General features: G+C 36.8%; 1 long non-coding RNA gene across 1 annotated transcript; it reads right to left on the bottom strand.

Moving 5' to 3' along the window:
- Window positions 1–8,400: 8,400 nt before the first annotated feature.
- Window positions 8,401–11,205, bottom strand: LOC132638112 (uncharacterized). The gene is made up of 3 exons (XR_009581608.1): window positions 11,058–11,205; window positions 9,799–9,864; window positions 8,401–8,828 (listed from the first exon to the last, which is right to left on the bottom strand). It is a non-coding gene; the product is annotated as an uncharacterized LOC132638112 (long non-coding RNA).

Raw genomic sequence — 11,205 nt, 5'->3', positions numbered from 1 at the left:
ACTCAATAATGCTCCATGCTAGCATACTCCTTCCATTTTATTTTATATGAACTTGTTTGGTTGAACACAAAATTTAAGATAAAAATAATTTTTTTAATAAAATTTGTGATCATGACATACCACAATGTTTGTGGGGTTATAAAAACAAATTGCTTAGCAAGCATGACTGCACCATTGATACTTTTGATAGTTTAAGGATCTATAGAAACTCGGTCTTTTGTTTAACCTTTCTAGTTTGCAATTGCAACGACACGACATCGTTCACTAAACACTTGTTATAGTGGTAGTTTTTATTAATAATATTTTCAAGATACGAAAATATATGTACAGTCTAAAGTTGAGGGAGAATTTCTATACTTGCTCTTACCATTTTTACTTATCATGTATTGACTTAAAACGTCCATAAAAGAGTCAAAAATAGAATGACAACTATACTATATCACTCATAATTATTGCTAAGTAACCTAATGATTGAAATCAATAAAACATACTTTAAAAGTTATGCAGTGACTAACAATTTCTTGAACTTGTCAACTCAATAATTAATACTAAGAATAAAATGAATATAAATGATAAATTATCTCATGATTTTTTAAATTGAACAAATAAAAATTGATAATCATTTTTAGTATACATGATAAGTAAAAATGGGCCGAGCAATATTTTTTTTAGTTGGCTAAAATGAGAGGAAAACGATATGCACCTGAAAAGGGCAATAGTATTGAGGATAAGAATAATATGGACAACATTAAACGCACGTTCTACTGCCTTTTTAGTTAATAGTTCCAGAAAAGGTTTGGCAACAACTAACATCAGGAGTTGAAAAATATTAGTTCGTCCGTACAACTTATGTAGACGTCAACATCGGTCCGTACGAGGGTCTAATGTTGTTCGCCACTTACTGGACGCCACGTAGCGTTGCTTCACGTGGCTCGTCCTTGTGTTGGCGTGTTTTGCTGGTAGACCTTTTGATATTTCATCATTATTATTTCAAAGGTGGTCCAAACTAATTATCAAGACAAACGTATCACTATCCCAATGGAAAGATGTATCAATCTGTCAATCTTACTATCAATAAATCTAGTCTAGTGATATACGTATCTGGTATTGATAAAAAATTCTCACAAAATAAGTAGGCGTTTGGACATAAAATTGTGATTTGAAAAGAGAAATAGTAGTATTTGTTTTTAAGTTGAAAATTGAAGTTATGTTTGAATATGAATACAAATTGAAGTTGTTTTTTAATCTTTCTGAGTGGTTTCTAATAAAAATTGTGAAAATAACTTTTTGGAGTATTTATTTATCCGGAATTCGAAAAAATTGTAACCATTCTAAGTCCATAGCAATTTTTTGGAAAAAAAAATAAAATGAAAACTATTCATGACCAGACTGGGAGTAAATATAAGTTCAAGTCTCGCTGTTTCTTCTCTTTTCCTTCCTAATCTTCCAATGTACTAGAAAAAGAAAAGTTGTATTTTTTCCGATATATGCCATGCAACTATAATTTTATACCATAATTTATGAAATTATTTTATATTGAATTCAACATAAGATAACTCATACAGGGATAAAACACAAAGTTTAAAATAATCTTAGTAGGCGTTTGGCCGTAGAAACAAAAAAAAAATCACTTTTTTGGAATTTTTGAAGTTGGAGTTAGAGTTGTGTTTGGCCATAGTTTTTCCAAATAATATTTAGTTGTTAAAATATTTTTTCTAAAAAAACATTTAATATGTTTTGTATCCCCGAATTTCTAAAAACAAGCAAATCAATTCAAAGCAATTAATAAACATAACCAGTGCAGGAAATATATCAATTATACTCGAGATCAACTTATGGAGTGCTCAAGACTAATGGTTTATTTCCATCAAAAGGCAACTTGGGAGCTTATCGGTGTACACAAAAAATAGAGCATCTCTAAATATGGCTTTGTTGCAAAATTTCAACCTGCTTCTTTTCCTTTAAAGGCTTTTTAGCACATGATGTTCAATGTTTGTTGGAGTGGAAAACAAGTAAGCAACATAAGTTGCCTTGACCAAAGAAAAAAGTTTTATGTACTTTTAGGGTAAAAATTAAGCAACACAAAAAAATTTGGGGTAAAAATTGAAAATAGAAAAACAAACGTAAAGGTCCAAAATAGAAAATGAAAAATGTGAAATGTGAAAAAACAAGTTTTGGTTGTAAGTTGTATTTGGAATTTTTATGGCCAAACACCATAAATGAAAAAGGTGGGGAAAAAAATACCGGAAAAAAGTGAATAATTTTCATGGCCAAACAGGTTCAGTAATTTCATCTTTTCATTATCTTTGACTTTATAAGTAACAGTAAATTTGTAAAATTTCATATTATACATCGTAATTTTAGTGTATTGTAATGAATATGAAGATTCGTCAAAATACGCCTACATATGGTCCAATGATTGCTAAAGTATGCAGTATTATAATTACACGATAATTTATCAGTGATCAAATGACCCCTTAGCGCTCATGTCTTTCTTTTTGTTTTTTCGATTAAAAAATATATTAATATTATTAATCATGAAAGTTTATTACATAGTTTGACTAGTCACTTGTCTAAGATATATAGTTCTTAGACAACCATGTTTATACGAGGATACGGATTAAATAGAGGGTACATGTGAGAGCATTAAGTTCCCAAAATTACTTCATACTTAGCTAAGTAATCGGCGATTTTATTACCTTCCCTCATGGTGCATTTTGGGGAAAAACTTATTCATACAGTGTGTTTACACTAAACAAATTAATGTATATTATGTGTATTTACCATGCATTTCAGTATTGAACTTCCCGCCGTAAGCACAAGCAACCTACCATAATCAATAAAAATATTGGATATGGTTGTTACTATTGTGAAACTTGTTACAGTAATTTATTTGCAATCTGTTTCAATTTTAACATGTAGCAATTTTTTTCCGTTAGGACTATCTGAAGTCCATAGGCCACTAATCTCAGCGAGTATGTTTGTTGTGTAATTTTTATGAGATATTTTAATCATCTGCTTGTCATCATGTACACTCTTTCCCTCTGAGAAAAAAAAAACTGTGAGATTCGTTGTATATACTAGGAAGGTCAAAATATCCCTTTTTCATTATGAACTAGGAAATTGGCTATTTAAATTTCGGAGACAAATTTAGCTAATTTAGAAAATATATAATAAGTAATGTAAATCATAATAAATCTTACAGTTATAAGTACCTAAGGTATGTTCCAAAACCCTAGTCAATTAAAAATAGTCTAAGTTTTGAGCTAATTAAAATTTCATTTAAAATAGAACTTAAGAAGTTCAATGTTCAATCTTTGAACATTTTTCATGTATAAGCGATTTTCAAGTATTTTAATTGGATGATCATGTCGGCATAAATTGGTGGCTAAATTTCTTGGTTGTCCTTTTGACAATCAATTTTGCAGGTTTTAATTCATTCAAGTGCAAAAATGGCCAAACAAGTTCGATATCTTTTTGCCGCCACCTTTATTTAATTCAAAAAACTGACAATATAAAGATATCAGTGACCTTGTAACTTGCCTAACTTGCCATGTTTTTTAAGTTACCAATTAACACTGACAAAAGATTCATATATAATTATCTAATAATTAATTTGATAGTGTAAACATTTATCATATCACGGGCTAATATTTTTCTTGGTTGTCCTTTTGACAATCAATTTTGCAGGTTTTAATTCATTCAAGTGCAAAAATGTCCAAACAACGTCGATATCTTTTTGCCACCACCTTTATTTAATTCAAAAAACTGACAATATAAAGATATCAGTGTCCCTGTAACTTGCCTAACTTGCCATATTTTTTAAGTTACCAAATTCATATACAATTATCTAATCATTAATTTGATAGTGTAAACATTTATCATATTACGTGCATATAAATTTAGCTCATTTAAATATTAGTTACTTGCAGCCTCTATGTTTAAGAAAAAATAATAGCTTGTTTGGTCAAATTTCTCGGAAGCTAAAAGATTTTTGTTATAGTATAATTTATTAAAAATACATATTTTAAAAAGTTGAGATATTTGGCTAGGTTTTTCAGATAAAAAGCACGCTTTCAAATAATAGCATACACTTGTTTTTAAGAAGTTGAAAAAAATAATTTTCTTTAGAAGCACTTTTGGAAACTTGACCAAAACCCCTTTTATTGCTTTAATATTATCAAAAAGGTTTTCAAATGAATTAGTCATACACAAATTATTACTTTTCAAGAAAAAATAGTAAAATAAGCAAATTTTTATAGTTTGACCAAATAAACTACAAGGCATCATATAATTATATCAGAATTTAATGGTTCAATTTATAATTTTGACGGTATGATTGTAATAGCTAAATACCAGTTGACCACAGCCCCAGATTCCAATTTTTAGGCCCACCATTAGCAGGTTGTGGAAATTAAAAAGATTGATGGACTGTCAGTTTCATTAGTTTGAATTGTTGTCATTGGGCCCATGATAGCTGCTCCTCAGTTAGCCCATGAACTCGTGTTCCTGCTTTTAACAGCAAAACACTTTCTAAATATCTACTTTTGGAATATTTTCTTAGAATACATAACCTTGTTAAGTGCTGAAAGTTAGTTAAGTGCTGAAAGTTAAATCAGTCATTCCCGACCTTTCATGATCTTCATGTTCAATGCTAGAACTTTTTTTGTTAACTGCATATTGACATTTGGTATTTAATGGTGTTAAAAATGTACCACATCGGTGGTTTAAGGGATGGTGAACTTCTTATATTGACTTCGACAATCCTCTCCTCACAAGTTAGCTTTTGGGGTTGAGTTAGGCCTAAGATTCATTTCTTTACAAATGGCTCGAATAATTCAAATTTGCATTGTGTAGAGCTCATTAAAGGGGGAAGCGCTTCGTATACCAGGAGTTTTTTTATTCCCCAATCTAGAATTCGAGAGATATAGTCAACGGAGAAAGGGTCACAACCACCCCCACACCTCTCGATCGGTATTTGTTCAATGCTAACACTTTTTTATTGTTTGCAATCATTTGGTATTTGATATCTACTAACTCGAATGATTTAAATCTACAATGAAGGGCTTAATAACGTGAGAATCGCTCCCTATTAGGAGTTCGGCATTCTCAAGTTAGAACTTGAGACCTCCAATTAGGGAAGCAAAGGTCACATCCATGCCACCATATCCCTCGGCAAACCGTAGCAACTAGTGTGGTGTGATGGTCTCTTATTTAATTATTGTTGAAGTGTGGTTGTGTAGTCTCTATTAGGTGAAACATAAAAGGTGTCAATTTGTATCTGTTGGTGTTGTGTAATTGTTGTATTTATCTCCGAACTCTATGATTCCTTAAATTTGATATTTCAGTACGTCGTAGTATTGTCCAATATTATCCAATTTGAGTTGTTATAGATGACATTAATCACCTCTACTCACCCTCTCCAACGGTAAGATCTGCTACCCCCACCCCCACCCCCACCCCCCACTCTATCCGCCCTCTCCTCTGTCGCTGACACCGACGACCACCGGCGGTACGTTTTCCGGCCGGCTAGAGCTTCATTTCCTCTCTTCTCTTTTTTTCTTTCTCTTTCCTCCTCTACCCTGCACCAGGAAATCCTCTCCCAGTAGGTTTCCGGTCAGGTCTGCGCAGGTACACAAGTATCCAGCAGAATACGGCGGCGAACAGTGATTCTCGGCGGTGAACAGTATTTTTCGGCGGTGAACAGTATTTTCCAACATGAACAGTTTTTTCGGTATGAACTGGAATTTTCGGCAGTGAACAGGTTCTTTTTACCTGGAGCTGGTACCTCCAGTGGGCAGTATCCATTTAGCCTTTCAAATTTTGCCTGCTTTACTTTATTGTATATTTGTTTCACTTTGTTGCCTTTAGCTTAACTTGTGCTTTAGTATTGACCTTTATTTGTCTTGGATAAACCTTTGACTAGTGTTTGTTTGCTTTAGTGGCTTTAGTGAGGGATGGTAGACTAGGGTCATGTTTTCGGTCGGGGACGGGGGCTAGGGGTGGGGGGGGGGGGGGTTAAGGGAGCTTCTAGGTTAAGAGTAGGGTCTTGGAACATTGGGACTTTAACGGGAAAGTCTATAGAGCTAGTTAAGATTCTTAAGAAGAGGATGATTAATATTGCTCGCGTCCAGGAGACGAAATGGGTAGGACCTAAAGCTAAGGAGGTGGAAGGGTATAAGCTTTGGTTCTCGGGTAAGTCGAGAGACAGGAATGGGGTAGGCATCTTAGTTGATATTGAGCTAAGGGATCAGGTAGTCGAGGTTAGAAGGGTTAATGACGATTAAGCTGGTCGTTTGAGGGTTCACCCTGAATATTATTAGTGCTTACGTGCCGCAAGTGGGCTTGGACGAGGAGGTTAAAAGGCGTTTTTGGGAGGATTTGGATGAAGTGATGGGAGGTATACCGCTTACTGAGAAGTTATTCGTAGGAGGAGATTTCAATGGACACATTGGGTCTGTTTCGAGGGGTTATGATGATGTGCATGGGGGTTTTGGCTTCGGAGACAGAAACGGATGAGTAGTCTCACTCCTGGATTTCGCTAGGGCTTTTGGCTTGGTGGTAGCTAACTCGAGTTTCCCTAAGAAGGAGGAGCACTTGGTAACCTTTCGTAGCTCGGTAGCTGCGACGCAGATAGACTTTTTGCTCCTTAGAAATTATGATAAAAGCCTTTGTAAAGACTGCAAGGTTATTCCGAGTGAGAATCTTACGACCCAACATAAGCTATTGGTGATGGATTTGGAGATCAAGAGGAAGAAGAAGAAGAGGGTCGCCGATGACCGGTCGAGGATCAGGTGGGGGAGTTTGACTTTGTCTAGTGCCCAAGAATTAGGGGAAAAGTTGATGGCTTTGGGGGCGTGGGAGAGCAGGGGAGATGCGAGCAGTATGTGGGATAGGACGTCCAGTATCATTAGAGAAGCAGCTAGAGAGGTTCTAGGAGTCTCAAGAGGTCGCCGTGGTGGGCACCGAGGGGATTGGTGGTGGAATGGGGAAGTCCAAGGTAAAGTGGAAGCAAAGAAGCAGGCATATGCGAAGCTGGTAGACAGCAAGGATGACGAAGGGAGGCGAACGAATAGGGAAAATAATAAGATGGCGAGAAAGGAGGCGAAGTTGGCAGTGTCGGCAGCGAAAACGACGGCGTTTGAATGCCTTTATGCAGAACTAGAGGACAGAGGAGGGGATAAAAAGTTATTCAGGCTTGCCAAGGCCAGAGAGAGGAAGGCACGCGACCTGGATCAAGTGAAGTGCATCAAGGATGAGGATGGCAAAGTGTTGGTGGAGGAAGCTCTCATTAGACGGAGATGGCAGTCGTACTTCCATAAACTCTTGAACGAAGAAGGGGACAGAGACTTTGTGTTGGGAGATTTGGAGTACTCTGAGAGGCATCGCGATTGTGGTTATTGTAGGAGTATAAGGGTCGACGAGGTTAAGGGTGTTGTCCGTAGGATGTGTAGGGGAAGAGCGACCGGACCTGACGCGATTCCTGTGGAATTTTGGAAGAGTGCAGGAAGGGCAGGCTTGGAGTGGCTGACTGGGTTGTTTAATGTCATTTTCAAGACAGCGAAGATGCCCGAAGAAAGGAGGTGGAGTACAATGATCCCTTTGTACAAGAACAAGGGCGACATTCAAAGCTGTAACAACTATAGAGGTATCAAGCTGCTAAGCCACACTATGAAAGTGTGGGAAAGGGTGGTAGAGATGAGGGTGAGGAGAGACGTGTCTATTTCAGAGAACCAGTTCGGATTCATGCCGGGACGTTCTACTACTGAAGCCATTCATATTGTTAGGAGATTAGTGGAGCAATATAGGGAGCGGAAAAGGGACTTGCACATGGTATTCATCGACCTGGAGAAAGCTTACGATAAAATGCCAAGAGAGGTTCTATGGAGATGCATGGAGGATAAAGGTGTACCTGTGGCGTACATTAGAGCGATCAAGGACATGTATCATGGAGCCAAGACCAGAGTGAGGACTATAGGAGGAGACTCGGAGCACTTCCCAGTTCTGATGGGTTTGCATCAGGGATCGGCTCTTATCCCATTTCTATTTGACTTGGTGATGGACGGATTGACGCGACAAATTCAAGGTGAGGTGCCATCGTGTATGTTGTTCGCGGATGACATAGTCTTGATAGAAGAGACTCGCAGCGGAGTCAACTCTAAGCTAGAGGATTGGAGACAAACGTTAGAGTCTAAAGGATTCAAGTTGAGTAGGACCAAAACAGAGTACGTGGAGTACAGGTTTAGTGGTGTACCTCAGTGTCACGACCCAACCCCGTGGCCGTGACTAGTGCCCGAATTGGGCACCCGAACACAATTACAAATCCGAGTGGCAAACAGATAACTTATACCAACACAAATATCAAACACTGCCTCAGATTATATCAAACCCATCCAGGCATATAACAGAAGCCGACAAGGCGGTGTTTCATATTTATGAGATTTTCAAAGAAAATTTCGGCAGAGTTTCCTTTGTTTTTCGGACTATCCAAAATAACCCTGTACACAGCAAATACCAACAAAGGCCACACAGGGCCAACAGAACAACATATACATGTGCGAGCCGACAAGGCTGCCATAACGAATAGAGTCATGCAAACACATCCGTACAGAAGTAGGCACACACACCCACAAATACGTCTACAGACCTCTAAACAAACAAACCGAATCATATGGCGGGACAGGGCCCCGCCGTGCCCCTGAACAAATACATATATACATAGCGAACGAATATATATACCAAAATGTGTGCTCTGAAATGAGAAGAGCACTCCAAACAGCAGAAGAGGGTGTCCTAAGTGGGTAGATCACCAAACTGTGCGTCTGTACCTGCGGGCATGAAACGCAGCCCCCCGAAGAAAGGGGGTCAGTACGAAATATGTACTGAGTATGCAAAGCAGAATATACAGAAAACAAACCTGAGACATAAACGAAGCAGAAGTGCCGAACATAAGTACAAATCCAATCATATCAAAATGTTTAGTTTCAAGCATGTAAGTCATGCATAGGGTACAGAAGAATATGGTCGCCCTCCCGTCGATGGCGCCATAACACAGCATAACACCAGAAAGTTTCAAATCTCCGTATCCCCGTCACATATCACATCACAACATAACACCATACACAGCATAACACCAAATATATGTGGAACCCGACCCTCATTAGCGAGTAGCTCGGAGAACCATAACACAGCATAACTCCGGAGTATATCAAAATGCGCACGATAACAGAACCGGCCCGGGAACCGGCGAAAGATATAACAGAACGCACGAGTAGAGTCGTGAGTAGTCATATGCATAAAATCATTATCATGAACTCAAACATAAGTAAACTGATCATACTTGAAAAATCGAAATAATAGTCATAACGAATTCTTTCAAAAGTTCCCGAATTACATAAAGGAACGTCGCGGGACCCACGGACGGGTATTTATCCAAGTCGGGCCCGCTTATGGAAAACATACTCATTATACATAATGCAAACTCTTATGAAAATGTTGGAACAATCCGAGCCTTTATGCGAAAGATATGCATTCAAAAATTACGAAATTCATTAAAGTGAAACCTTTTTGTACAAAGTTTGGAAATCACTTCTTTCAAAAACATAATGGTTCATATTTCATCAAATCATACATAAGAGTGCCAAGGAATATATATATATATATATATATATATATATATATATATATATATATATATCATATCATGCTCGGATTTCGGATTTGGAATTTCCTTAAGGCTTTAATCTAGCCTATGTAAAACTAAGACATGCCAAAAAGAAAGGAGGATGCTTTACATACCTCGTACGCACTCCAAGATAGCCAATCTAAAGTAAATCCCAATCTACGCCTCGGGCTCCCCAAGGTCTACAAATATGCCAACGAATATCCAATCATTAGCTAAGGGCACTTAAGTCATTCATTCCAAACTAATCATTAAATTCTACAGAAAATTCGGCAGCACTTCCCCTGTAAATAAGCCATCCCGAGAATTTATCTCGCTCAAAATCAACAACAACAACCACAATAACCAACCTAGTAACATTGATAACCAATTCGAAAGGCAAAATAATAATAGTAACTCTCTTTTACATCATTCAACAACTTTCATAAATTCAACTCGACGACTTACCTTCAAGCCAACATCGATGCTTATATATATTTAAATACTAACCCGAATCCATACCAACAATACTTAAAGACATTCTAAGCAATTCATACAACATTTCCAACAATCTAAAATTTTTCCCTTCCTTTCCACATAATGTAACTCTTCCATTCTAACTTCACACCATCCAACTAATATCAACATTTTTTTTTTCCATATTCATCAACTAACTCAAGATTACCCAAACATATTTCAATAACATTTTAAACAATATCCAAGGATTCGAACCATTCCGCCCATTTCCATATTCCATTCGAAACTTCTACAATTGCAACGAAACTACCAAATCGCATTGTTTTCTTCCAAATTCATTAATAACAACCATAGTTCACATTTAGCATCTTACTTTCATAATTGCATAAAAATTATATAAAAATCACTTAATTTCTCATAACAACATACAACCAATTTCAACACCAACTCAACTCGTTAACCCTTTATCTACGTCATCAATGTCACAACGACACCTCTAACAAGCTAAATAAATTTTAATTCACCATTCTCTTTCATTACTATGGCTCACGGCCACACTCCTCTTCACACACCCACACGACCTCTATAAAGTTTCTAACCATTAATTTCCTTCATTCTCATCACATAACCCATGATAACAACAACAATAATCATATGAACATAATCATACCCTCAATCCTTTCAATTTAGCAAGGATAGCAATATGTCCATAAAATAACACAACTTTAAATTTAACCATTTAATTCCTACATAATGCTACTAAAATCAATTCCTCATTCTTACTCAAAACACCCCCCTTACACGGCTCAATTTATAATTCAACATCAACATACATAACCCGTTTGAATTCAACACACATCTACCAAGCTATACAAGTCTAAACTACCTCCAAAATATGTAGAAAAGAATTAAATCTTACCTTAGAGACAAGCTCTAATTTTTCACCATGAAATGTCTTCAAGAAAGCCATGGCTACCATGAGCTCCATCTTTTTCCTCCTCTTGAGCTTCAAATCTCTCCAATTAATTGTGTAGAAGGGGGCAAAAATGGGCTGGCCGTGAACAGTG

The sequence above is a fragment of the Lycium barbarum genome, chromosome 4 (assembly GCF_019175385.1).
Source record: "Lycium barbarum isolate Lr01 chromosome 4, ASM1917538v2, whole genome shotgun sequence".
Lineage (NCBI taxonomy): Eukaryota > Viridiplantae > Streptophyta > Magnoliopsida > Solanales > Solanaceae > Lycium > Lycium barbarum.
Note: the sequence above shows the minus strand (reverse complement) of the source record. Positions and strands in the feature narration are given on the sequence as shown.